The sequence below is a fragment of the Pristiophorus japonicus genome, chromosome 9 (genome assembly GCF_044704955.1).
Source record: "Pristiophorus japonicus isolate sPriJap1 chromosome 9, sPriJap1.hap1, whole genome shotgun sequence".
In the NCBI taxonomy this organism is placed as follows: Eukaryota; Metazoa; Chordata; class Chondrichthyes; family Pristiophoridae; genus Pristiophorus; species Pristiophorus japonicus.
Genome location: NC_091985.1, coordinates 147,173,621 through 147,185,592, shown reverse-complemented (window position 1 = coordinate 147,185,592; position 11,972 = coordinate 147,173,621).

Below are 11,972 nucleotides of genomic sequence, written 5' to 3'. Positions count from 1 at the left end.
AATCAACCAATAAATCAATCCAAAAAAAATTTAAAAATCAATAAATAAAAAATTACGTTTCTACTCACCGACTGCAGCACCGCGAGCCCTCCAACAGCATGCTGGGATGCCCCCCCCCCCCCCCAATGTCTGTGTCTCTGTCAGTGTCTTTGTGTTTCTGACAGCGAGGAGGGAGGGAAGGGGAGGTGGGGGGGAGCCAGAGCGGGACCTGAACGGGGGGGGCGGGGGGAGAGCAGTGGGGGGAGCTGAAGAGGAAGGAGGCCCGAGTCCAATCTTCGCTGCCCCGGTGAGCCCATTCGGCCAGGGCTAGGTGCGGCGTGCTTTGGGCCCCTCCCACGCAGCCTCGGGGGGCCTGGAGCTACTGCACACGCGCGCACACTCTAGCGCGCATGTGCAGAGGTCCCGGCACTGTTTTCAGCGCCGGGACCTGGCTCCACCCCTGAGCCTTTGTGCTGCGCCACGCCGAGTGCGAAGACATCCTGAGGAGACCGGTGAATCACAAGGTAAGTTTTCGGCGCCCTTTTTCTTCCAGAAAGTCAGCGCACCTTATCGAGATGCGCCGTTTTTCCAGAGGGCAGAAACTTGGGCCCTATATGCTGTGGTGTAATTAATGTGACAAAAAATGAAGTATTTTGTATATAGGTTCTTTTTTCTTCATTGTCTTTTAGATTAAACAGTTTTAAAAAAGAAATACCACACATGGCTCCTCCATTGGCAGCCATGTCTTCAGCTGTCTAGACCCTGAAATTCCCCCTGTAAACCACTGCGCCTCTCCACCTCTCTCCCTTTTAACACGCTCCTTAAAACCAATCTCTTTGACCAAGCTTTTGGTCACCTGTCCTAGTATCTCCTTATGCAGCTCAGTGTCAAATTCTGACTTATAATGCTCCTGTGGAGTGCCTTACTATATAAATGGACAGAGCAGTGAAATATAATCTCCCAAGTACCCGTTAAAAATCACAGAATACCATTATATAAAAGGAATTTGACATTGCCATAAACTAGTTGCCCTGATAATGCATTGTGGACATTTCTTCTTGTGCACACTTACTTCCTGTCACGTAAAATGCTTGTTGTCACACTTTCGATGCTACGCTTTGTTGATTGGTTCAGAGTGAAACAGCACACGTTGGGTTGGGGGACTGGAAAGACGCATTTCCTATTATTTGTGCCATACCAACACTGAGATGGTAATGGAACATGTTAAGAAACAAAACATAAGAACATAAGAAATAGGAGCAGGAATTGGCCATTTGGCCCCTCGAGTCTGCTCTGCCATTTAATAAAATCGTGGCGGTTAACTGGGGCGCAACGTTGTAATCAGATGGGTGGTGGTTTAAATTTTAAAGTCTCCCAAGGGAGTGCACTTAATCGTATGGTAATCAATTGCACTCCCTCAGCCTTGTGATTTTTATATGAAATTTGTGGTTCTTTTCAGCTGCTCTAGAGGCAAGTGGCTGGTATCAGCTGCAGCTGGTGTGCAAGGCATGCTGCAGAGATTGCCCTCTCCCAACCCCCTGCCTCATCTCGTGGAGTTAGACTCCCCATGGAGATGGAATTCCTAAAATATTTAAATGACCGTGACTCTGGGAAATCATCACGAGAGGACGGCTAAAGTAGGAGGACGCCTTATCATGCTGAACTTTTACTTGGGAAGAATATTTGCCCTGGAAATCTTAATGCCTAAGCTTTTTGAAGAAGCTGAGACCGTCAAGTAAAACTTTAATGAAGATAGTAAAATATGCAAAAAACAAAAAATACAATTTGATGGATAAATGTAATCATGTTATTGTGAAACATATGGAAGACTGATCTTTTTAATCTCGGTTCCATGCCGTTTCTCCAAGAAGTACTTCTATAGTGCCTTTTCTTCAAATGGCTATTGGCTTGAAGACAGATCCTGCAGTCTAGAACATGTCTTTTTTAATTTAATTTTGTTTAAAACTATGTTGGACACCCTAGTCCACTCCGCAATCACCCCCTTCCCTTTCCACGGCACCTTTCCGTGCAAGCGCAGGAGATGTAACACCTGCCTGATGTGGTCTCCTCTACATTGGGGAGACGAAACGCAGATTGGGTGACCGCTTTGCAGAACACCCTTGTTTAGTTCGTATGCATGACCCTGAGCTTCCGGTTGCCTGTTATTTTAATTCTCTGCTCCGCTCCTACTTTGACCTCTCCGTCCTCGGCCTCCTACACTGTTCCAATGAAGCTCAACGCAAGCTCGAGAAGCAGCACCTCATCTTTCGTTTAGGCACTTTACAGCTGTCTGGACTCAACATCGAGTGCAACAATTTCAGACCTTAACCTCTGCCCATATTTCTTTACCCTTTTTTTTTTACAACCGCCCCCCCCCCTTTTTTTTCTCTCTCCCACGGTGATGTTTCTGCCACTCAAATCCCATCTAGACTCATCTTTTGCAAATATAACGTGCCTATTTAAGAAAGCAGGAAACTAGACCAGTTAGCCTAACATCTGTCGTTCGGAAAATGCTGGAGCCCATTATTAAGGGAAGCAGTAGTAGAACATTTGGAAAAGCATGATTCAATCAAGCAGAGTCAGCATGGTTTTATGAAAGGGAAATCATGTTTGCCAAATTTGCTGGAGTTCTTTGAGGATGTAACGAGCAGGGTGGATAAGGGGGAACCAGTGGATGTGGTATATTTGGATTTCCAGAAGGCATTCGATAAGGTGCCACATAAAAGGTTACTGCACAAGATAAAAGTTCACTGGGTTGGAGGTAATATATTAGCATGGATAGAGGATTGGCCAACTAACAGAAAACAGAGTCGGGATAAATGGGTCATTTTCCGGTTGGCAAATAATAACGCATGGGGTGACGCAGGGATCAGTGCTGGGGCCTCAACTATTTACAATTATATTAATGACTTGAATGAAGGGACCGAGTGTAATGTAGCCAGTTTGCTGATGATACAAAGATGGGTGGGAGAGCAAATTCTGAGGAGGACACAAGAAATATGCAAAGGGATATAGACAGGATAAGTGAGTGGGCAAAAATTTGGCAGATGGAGTATAAAGTGGGAAAATGTTATGTTATCTATATAGGCAGAAAAAATAAAAAAGCAAATTATAATTTAAATGGATAAAAATTGCAAAGTGCTGCAGTGCAGAGGGACCTGGGGGCCCTTGTGCATGAAACACAAAAAGTTAGTATGCAGGTACAGCAAGTAATCAGGAAGGGAAATGGAATGTTGGCCTTTATTGCAAGGGGGATGGATTATAAAAGCAGAGAAGTCCTGCTACAACAGGATATTGATGAGGTCACACCTAGAGTGCTGAGTACAATTTTGGTCTCCGTATTTAAGGAGGGATATACTTGCATTGGAGGCTGTTCAGAGAAGGTTCTAGGTTGGACCTATATTCATTGGAGTTCAAAAGAATAAGAGGTGATCTTATTGAAACATTTAAGATAATGAGGGGGCTCGATAAGGTGGATGCCGAGAGGATATTTCCACTCATAGGGGAAACTAAAACTTGGGGGTATAGTCTCAATAAGGGGTCGCCAATTTAAAACTGAGATGAGGAGGAATTTCTTCTCTGAGGGTTGTAAATCTGTGGAATTCTCTGCCCCAGAGTGCTGTGGAGGCTGGATCATTGAATACATTTAAGGCGGAGATAGACCGATTTTTGAGCAATAAGGGAATAAAGGGTTATGGGGAGCGGGCAGGGAAGTGGAGCTGAGTCCAAGATCAGATCAGCTGTGATTTTAAATGGCGGAGCAGGCTCGAGGGGCCAGATGGCCTACTCCTGCTCCTATTTCTTATGTTCTTATGTTTTGTTTCTCAATTTGTTCCATTAGAATCTCATTTTTGCCCACCATCCCTTTTGTCTCTTCAATCTCTCCTGCCTTCCACCCTATCACAGACCTTCCCTTTTGTTCTTTCCTCTCCTCCCCCATTCATGCCCTGCACTTCCTTAAGAATCTGTTACATCTTGAACTTTTCCAATTCTGACGAATGGTTACAGATGCTGAGATTTCCAGCATTTTCTGTTTTTATTTTGAATGACTCAACTGGTTCTCTTTTACATTTTTATCAATAGTTTCTGCTGACTGCCCATATAGGTTTGGTTGTTTACATAAGTCCTTAGTTTCTCAGTAGCAGTTTTCTTGCTTCTTCAACAATTTTAATTGCTGTGTTCCCTAATTTAAACTGTGTGTAATTTATAGGTTTTCTCTCTTTTTCGCTCACACACACACAGCCTCTTAGTTTTTAAAAAGAAAACAGTCAAATAAATTTTACATGGGTAAAGCTTTTAACATTTATCCTGTAGCTTTTCTTCAAATACCTTTGAATTAAAAAAGAACATAATTGATAGTGAAATTAATACTGCCTTTTCGATAGCTTAAATAATGCACAACTCTATGTGCTCAGACTGCAGGTCTTGCCTTCAAGCTCATAGGCACCTATTGAAGAAAGAGCACGATAGAATTACTCCATGGAGAAAAGACAAGGAACTGAGATTAAAAAGATAGACCTTCCATGGCTATCAAAATGTCACATCAGGCTCCATGGAATGAATGGCTTACTCCTAATACCTATACCAACCTGTCACTCAGCATCCTAGAGCGGAGGTCAGCCTTTTGGTGGCCACATATTACCTGGATGCTGGCTGGGTGATCATAAGAAGCTAAGAAATAGGAGCAGGAGTAAGCCATACAGCTCCTCGAGCCTGCTCCACCATTCAATAAGATCATGGCTGATCATCGACCTCAACTCCACTTTCACGTCCGAACTCCATATCGCTGTCTATCTCAATATATTCAATGACTCAGCATCCACAGCTCTCTGGGGCAGAGAATTCCAAAGATTCACAACCGTCTGAGTGAAGAAATTCCTCCTCATCTCGGTCTTAAACGGTCTACCCCTTATCCTGAGACTGTGCCCCTAGTTCTAAACACTCCAGCCAGGGGAAATAACCTCTCAGCATTTACCCTGCCAATCCCCTTCAGAATCTTGTATGTTTCAATGAGATCATCTCTCATTCTTCTAAACTCCAGAGAGTATAGGCTCATTCTACACAATCTCTCATCATAAGACAGCCCTCTCATCTCAGGAATCAATCTAGTGAACCTCCATTGCACTGTCTCCAAGGCAAGTATATCCTTCCTTTGATAAGGAGACCAAAACTGTGCACAGTACTCCAGGTGTGGTCTCACCAAGACCCTGTACAATTGCAAGACTTCATTACTCTTATGCTCCAAGCCCCTTGCAATAAAGGACAACATGCCATTTGCCTTCCTTATTGCTTGTTGTACCTGCATGCTAACTTTCTATGTTTCTTGCACAAGGACACCCAAATCTCTCTGAACACCAACATTTAAAAGTTTCTCACCATTTAAAAAATATTGGGCTAGACTTTCCACCTCACATCGCCCATATATCGCCCAAAAAGGACATCTATCACCCATTTTGAGCAAAAAATGGAAACTCAGGCCTCAACATCGCTAGAAAATTAAGCTCCCAGTTTTCGGCTCACTTCGCCGAGCTGATCGCCCGCACATCGGCGATTTGAACTTCGGGCACATCGTCGTCACATACCCTGGCTGATCGCTCGCCGAGAACATCGCTGTATAATAGTTGCTTTTCTGGGCTTTCCTGACCAAACTGGGCACTAGCCATTTTGAATTTCGGAGGAAGGGAGGAGGCAGCTAAAAAAATTGAGCTAAGATATTTGTGAGTTATTTCAGAGTCTTTTATAGATAGATCCACTCAGATTTATACTTATATTTAATTATACTAATAGTAGATTAGGCATTTTTTACTGAAAAGTGCATTTATAGCAAGTGCAAATATTTATTGATAATGATGGGGCCTATGCATTCTATGCCATTACTCGTAACTGCTCACATGCTGGTTTCTGAAAGGATCAATCGAAGAGGTGGCAGAGTAATGCGTAGACAGAGACAGAGGAGGCAAGCGTACAGCCGACGAAGGTACAAAGAAACGCAATCTTACCTCAACTTGTCTGAAAACGCGTGTCTTAGGAGGCTGCGCTTCCGGAAGGAGGTCATCGATGAGATTTGCCATCTCAGCAAGGGGGGTCTGCAGCCTTCCAGCACCATCAGAACTGCACTGCCCATTGAGGTGAAGGTTACTGCGGCACTATCCTTCTACACGTCAGGATCCTTTCAGGCTTCAGCTGGCGACATCTGCCTTATCTCTCAGCATGCCACACACTGCTCCATTCGGCAGGTGACTGAAGACCTTTACGCTCGCAGGATGGACTGTGACCAGGGAGGCATAGACTGGGAGGGCTTTGGGTTTATCAAGAATAGCAAACTTCCCCAAGGTGCAGGGAGCAATAGACTGCATGCACATTGCCCTGAAAGCCCCTTTACAGAACATGGAGGTGTTTCGTAACAGAAAGGGATTCTACTCCCTGAATGTGCAGCTTGTTGTCAACCACAACCAAATAATCATGATAGTAAATGCTACATTTCCTGGCAGCATCCATGATGCGCACATCCTACATGAGAGTGCTATCACTGACCTGTTTGTCAATCAGCCAGAAGGTCACGGTTGGATGCTGGGGGATAAGGGATATGGCCTTGCCAGCTGGCTGATGACCCCACTGCGTAATCCTATCACTGAAGCAGAGAAACATTACAACGAAAGCCACATAGCGACATGCAACATCGTCAAAAAGACAATTGGAGTCCTAAAGCAGCACTTCAGATGCCTGGACCACTCGGGTGGCAGCCTACAGTACCATCCTGACCAGGTCGCTGAGTTTATTGTGGTGTGTTGCATGCTGCATAACCTAGCTATAATGCCAGATGGGACTGCAGGTCCATCTCCAGAAGGAGGGGAGAGAGAAGAGCCATCCGGTGAGGAGCAAGAGGAGGAGAATGAGGCGGAAGAGGAGGCTGGTGAGGACCTCAGGAAGGCCAATCAGCTTGGCGATCTAGCCATGGTCCCACCGCCCCCCGCCCCCCCCCCCCCCCAGAAGACCAGTACTCCGTGGGAATTACGTGACTGCTAAGCTGTTGAGTCAGCAGCTCATTTATGAACGCTTTGCATGAACTTACATTGGGGATAGTCACGTTTACATTTACAGTTACGGTAAAACAAAAGTTACATTTGCGTTGAGTTACGTTTTTGCCTTGCCTGGCCTTTATTGTATAACATTTGCATTAATGATTAACTTAAGTAAACTTATGTTATTAGAAGAGAATGCACAACAAATGCAGAACAATTGTTAAAATATATTTTTTAAATGCTTAACTTATCTTTAAGAGAATGCACAACAATTGTTAAATTCAGTAAATGTTTTTATTTAAAATGAATTTTAATTTTTTTTAATCAACACCCTCTATTTCCCCCCCACCCCCCCCCCCCCCCCCCCCCACACACACACACCACAAACAACTATGAACGCACATGAACTATAAAAAATGTAACATTAACATTACAAAAACAACCCCTCTCCCTACCTGCGACCACGTTTCCCTCCAGGTCCTTTACCACCCGGTGTTTTAACACCACCCACCCGTTTTGGTCCCCGCAGACCGAGACGATGCTTGGGTGCAACGGGCGACGGCATGACTTCCTGCCGTGGTAGAGGTGTTGGCGTGGGAGACAAAGCTGGCTGTTAGTCTTCCGAGTCAAGAGGAAGTGTACCTTCCGTACTCGCTTGAGTGCTCGGGGTTGTACTCAGACCCAACACGACACCTTGGGGTGCAGCACCATATCCAGCCAGCAGCGCATGCCAAAGGGCATTGGTTGCGGCGGTCTGCTCTCGCATCCCCTCCAGGGTCTGCCGTGCTAACCCCACTTGCATAGCAGACACCTGGGAAAAGTTAGACGAGACCTGATTGAACCTCTGGAGAAGCTCGCGACCTATAGCGACCATCTCCGAGCACAGGGAGATCAAGCCCTTCAACTGACGGTCCGAGGTAGGCGATTGCTGACCCGGCCTCCGTGGGGTCGGCGTGCGCAATATGATGCGCCTTGACGTTGCCGAATGCACACCGCTTGGTCCCGGTGCCTCTTCTATCTCCAGTGAGATGAACGCAGGTTCATCCCCCCTCCCCCTCTGCAGCTGCTGCTGATGCTCCTCCTCCTCCTTTTCCTCCTCGAGCTCAGTGGTGGTGATAATGTTGTCCAGCTCATCCTCGTCCTCCTCCTCCTCCTTCTGCCCTTCAGCAGGTGCTGGTTGCACCTCGACCAGCCTCTCAGGATGACCTTAAAAACACATATGACCTTATTACAGAGCTTATTAGAACACAATGGTGCACATTAACGAGAGACATTACACATCAATACATTTCACTACCCCAGAAAGCTGTAGCGGCTGCATCCCCTGCTTCTTATGCACAAAGGCTGCATGACATGACATCATTCGTATATTGCATTATAACTACAGGACATTACATTACTCACGAGACGCATAGCTGGGCTCCGCCAGACCACGGGTGGTGGCCGAACGGGTTTCGTGGCGCACGAGCGCGGTTGCACGCTCCTCAGGTCCGTCAGCGGTTGAAGCTGAGCAGAGCCCCCCCCCTCCCCCTCCCCCGGCCTCTGCTCAGCCTTATTGAGTGATATCTTCTTTTGCAAACGAGAAAAGAGTATAGCATAATCTAATTGACTAGGTAGTATCATGGAGTCACAGCAGTTTAAAACGTTACATGCTACATCTTGACACATATACATCTCTCTATAGTGCAGCAGCCAGAGTGAAGCTCCTGAATGGGGTTACATACAGAGTAAAGCTCCTTCCACACTGTCCCATACATAGTCCCACGTTCAGAGCCCTGTCCGGATCTTAACATGTAGTTAATGTAAAACATTTATGAATAAACAAATTAAATTCAACACAGGAGATTCATTATTATAATTAATATTTGCATCAGTACAATATAAAATGCTACTTACTCTTGCTGCAGCTACCAAGCTGTTCCAGCGTTTACGGCACTGGTCCGACCCCCTCGCCTTATGGGATGCGGAGGACACCACCGCCGCGATCTCCGCCCAAATTTTTCTATAAGCTCGGGGTGGGGGTTTGCCGTGCGCACCCCGAGTCAGTTCACTCGGGCCTCGTGAGCGAAGGTGCGGCGAATGAGGGCACGGGGCCCAGAAGAGCCGAGGTCCCAGAGGTAGCAGGGACCTGTCCACACTGCGATGTGTGTGCGCACTAGGTCCGTGCAGCAGAGCAGGTCTCCAATCGTCCTGGTTCAACCCTTGCCACTGGATAAAGGCTTAGCTCTGTGAAGCCCAAATGGTGGCTGATGTGCAATGGTCACCACACGTTTAAAAAAATCCACACAGGCATCTTCCACCCTCTCAATTGGAGTTCAGGACTGGAACATCGGGTCCTTCATTGAAAAATCTGTGAACTCTTGTGAAAGCAAGTCATCCTCGTTCAAGGGACCGCCTATGATTGGCCTCGTCACTAAAGGGCTTTGCCTTCTTTCTCTCCCCCTCAGCATCATAATGCAAATCTGACATTCTTAAAAATGTTTTTAAATATTGCAAAGTGTTTACAAAACAATATGTAAATATTGCAAAGTGTTTACAATTAAAGCACTTATTTAAACTCTTTCACAATTAAACCACTTATTTAAACTCTGTCACTGCCTTCTTTCTCTCTCGCTCTCTGCCCCTCCCTGTGCCTTCTGCACATGTGTGGATGATCCCTGACCTACCGAAACGCGGGAAAACCAGTCAAGTAAAAAAAAAAAATTGCACGCGCAGTAGGCCATTGCTAGCGAAGCTTTGGCCTTCCATATCACTGGGTGTTCGATGGGCGAATGTCACATCGCCAACCTTTCACATCGCCTATTTCACATCGCTAGCCTATCGCTGAGTGGAAAATCAATATCCAAAAAATGGGCTATATCCCAGCGATAGACAGCAAAATGGAAAGTCTAACCTCTTCCTACCAAAGAGAATAACCTCACATTTCCCTACATTATATTCCATCTGCCACCTTACTGCTCATTCACTAAAGTCTAACTATATCCCTTTCGTCCCTGGGTGGATGAATTAACTGCGCAGATAGCAGTTAACGGATATGATGTAATTGGCATCACGGAGACATGGCTCCAGGGTGACCAAGGCTGGGAACTCAACATCCAGGGGTATTCAACGTTTAGGAAGGATAGACAGAAAAGAAAAGGAGGCGGGGTGGCATTGCTGGTTAAAGAGGAAATTAATGCAATAGTAAGAAAAGACATTAGCTTGGATGATGTGGAATCGGTATGGGTGGAGCTATGGAATATCATAGGGCAGAAAACGCTAGTGGGAGTTGTGTACAGACCACCAAACAGTAGTAGTGAGGTTGGGGACAGCATCAAACAAGAAATTAGGGATGCATGCAATAAAGGTACAGCAGTTATCATGGGTGACTTTAATCTACATATTGATATGTAGGTTAAAGTCACCCATTTAATCTGGATGACAATGCGGTGGAGGAGGAGTTCCTGGAGTCTATTAGGGATGGTTTTCTAGACCAATATGTTGAGGAACCAACTAGGGAGCTTGCCATCCTAGACTGGGTGATGTGTAATGAGAAGGGACTAATTAGCAATCTTGTTGTGTGAGGCCCCTTGGGGAAGAGTGACCACAACATGGTAGAATTCTTTATTAAGATGGAGAGTGACACAGTTAATTCAGAAACTAGGGTCCTGAACTTAACTTCGATGGTTTGAGGCGTGAATTGGCTAGAATAGACTGGCAAATGATACTTAAAGGGTTGACGGTGGATAGGCAATGGCAAACCTTTAAAGATTATATGGATGAACTTGAACAATTGTACATCCCTGTCTGGAGTAAAAATAAAACGGGGAAGGTGGCTCAACCATGGCTAACAAGGGAAATTAAGGATAGTGTTAAATCCAAGGAAGAGGCATATAAATTGGCCAGAAAAAGCAGCAAACCTGAGGACTGGGAGAAATTTAGAATTCAACAGAGGAGGACAAAGGGTTTAATTAAGAGGGGGAAAATAGAGTACGAGAAGAAGCTTGCCGGGAACATAAAAACTGACTGCAAAAGCTTCTATATATATGTGAGGAGAAAAAGATTAGTGAAGGCAAACGTAATTCCCTTGCAGTCGGATTCAGGTGAATTTATAATGGAGCACAAAGAAATGGCAGACCAATTGAATAAATACTTTGGTTCTGTCTTCACGAAGGAAGACTCAAAAAACCTTCCGGAAGTACTAGGATATCCTTATTAGACAGGAAATTGTGTTAGGAAAATTGATGGGATTGAAGGCTGATAAATCCCTGGTGCCTGATAGTCTGCATCCCAGAGTACTTAAGGAAGTGGCCCTAGAAATAGTGGATACATTGGTGATCATTTTCCAGCAGTCTATCGACTCTGGATCAGTTCCTTTGGACTGGAGGGTAGCTAATGTAACACCAATTTTTAAAAAGGGAGGGAGAGAGAATGTGGGTAATTATAGACCGGTTAGCCTGACATCAGTAGTGGGGAAAATGTTGGAATCAATTATTAAAGATGAAATAGCAGCGCATTTGGAAAGTAGTGACAGGATCAGTCCAAGTCAGCATGGATTTATGAAGGGGAAATCATGCTTGACAAATCTTCTAGAATTTTTTGAGGATGTAACTAGTAGAGTGGACAAGGGAGAACCAGTGTATTTGGACTTTCAAAAGGCTTTTGACAAGGTCCCACACAAGAGATTGGTGTGCAAAATCAAGACACATGGTATTGGGGGTAACATACTGATGTGGATAGAGAACTAGTTGGCAGACAGGAAGCAGCGAGTCGGGATAAACGGGTCCTTTTCAGAATGGCAGGCAGTGACTAGTGGAGTGCCGCAGGGCTCAGTGCTGGGACCCCAGCTCTTTACAATATACATCAATGATTTAGATGAAGGAATTGAGTGTAATATCTCCAAGTTTGCAGATGACACTAAACTGGGTGGCGGTGTGAGCTGTGAGGAGGACGCTAAGAGGCTGCAGGGTGACTTGGACAGGATCGGTGAGT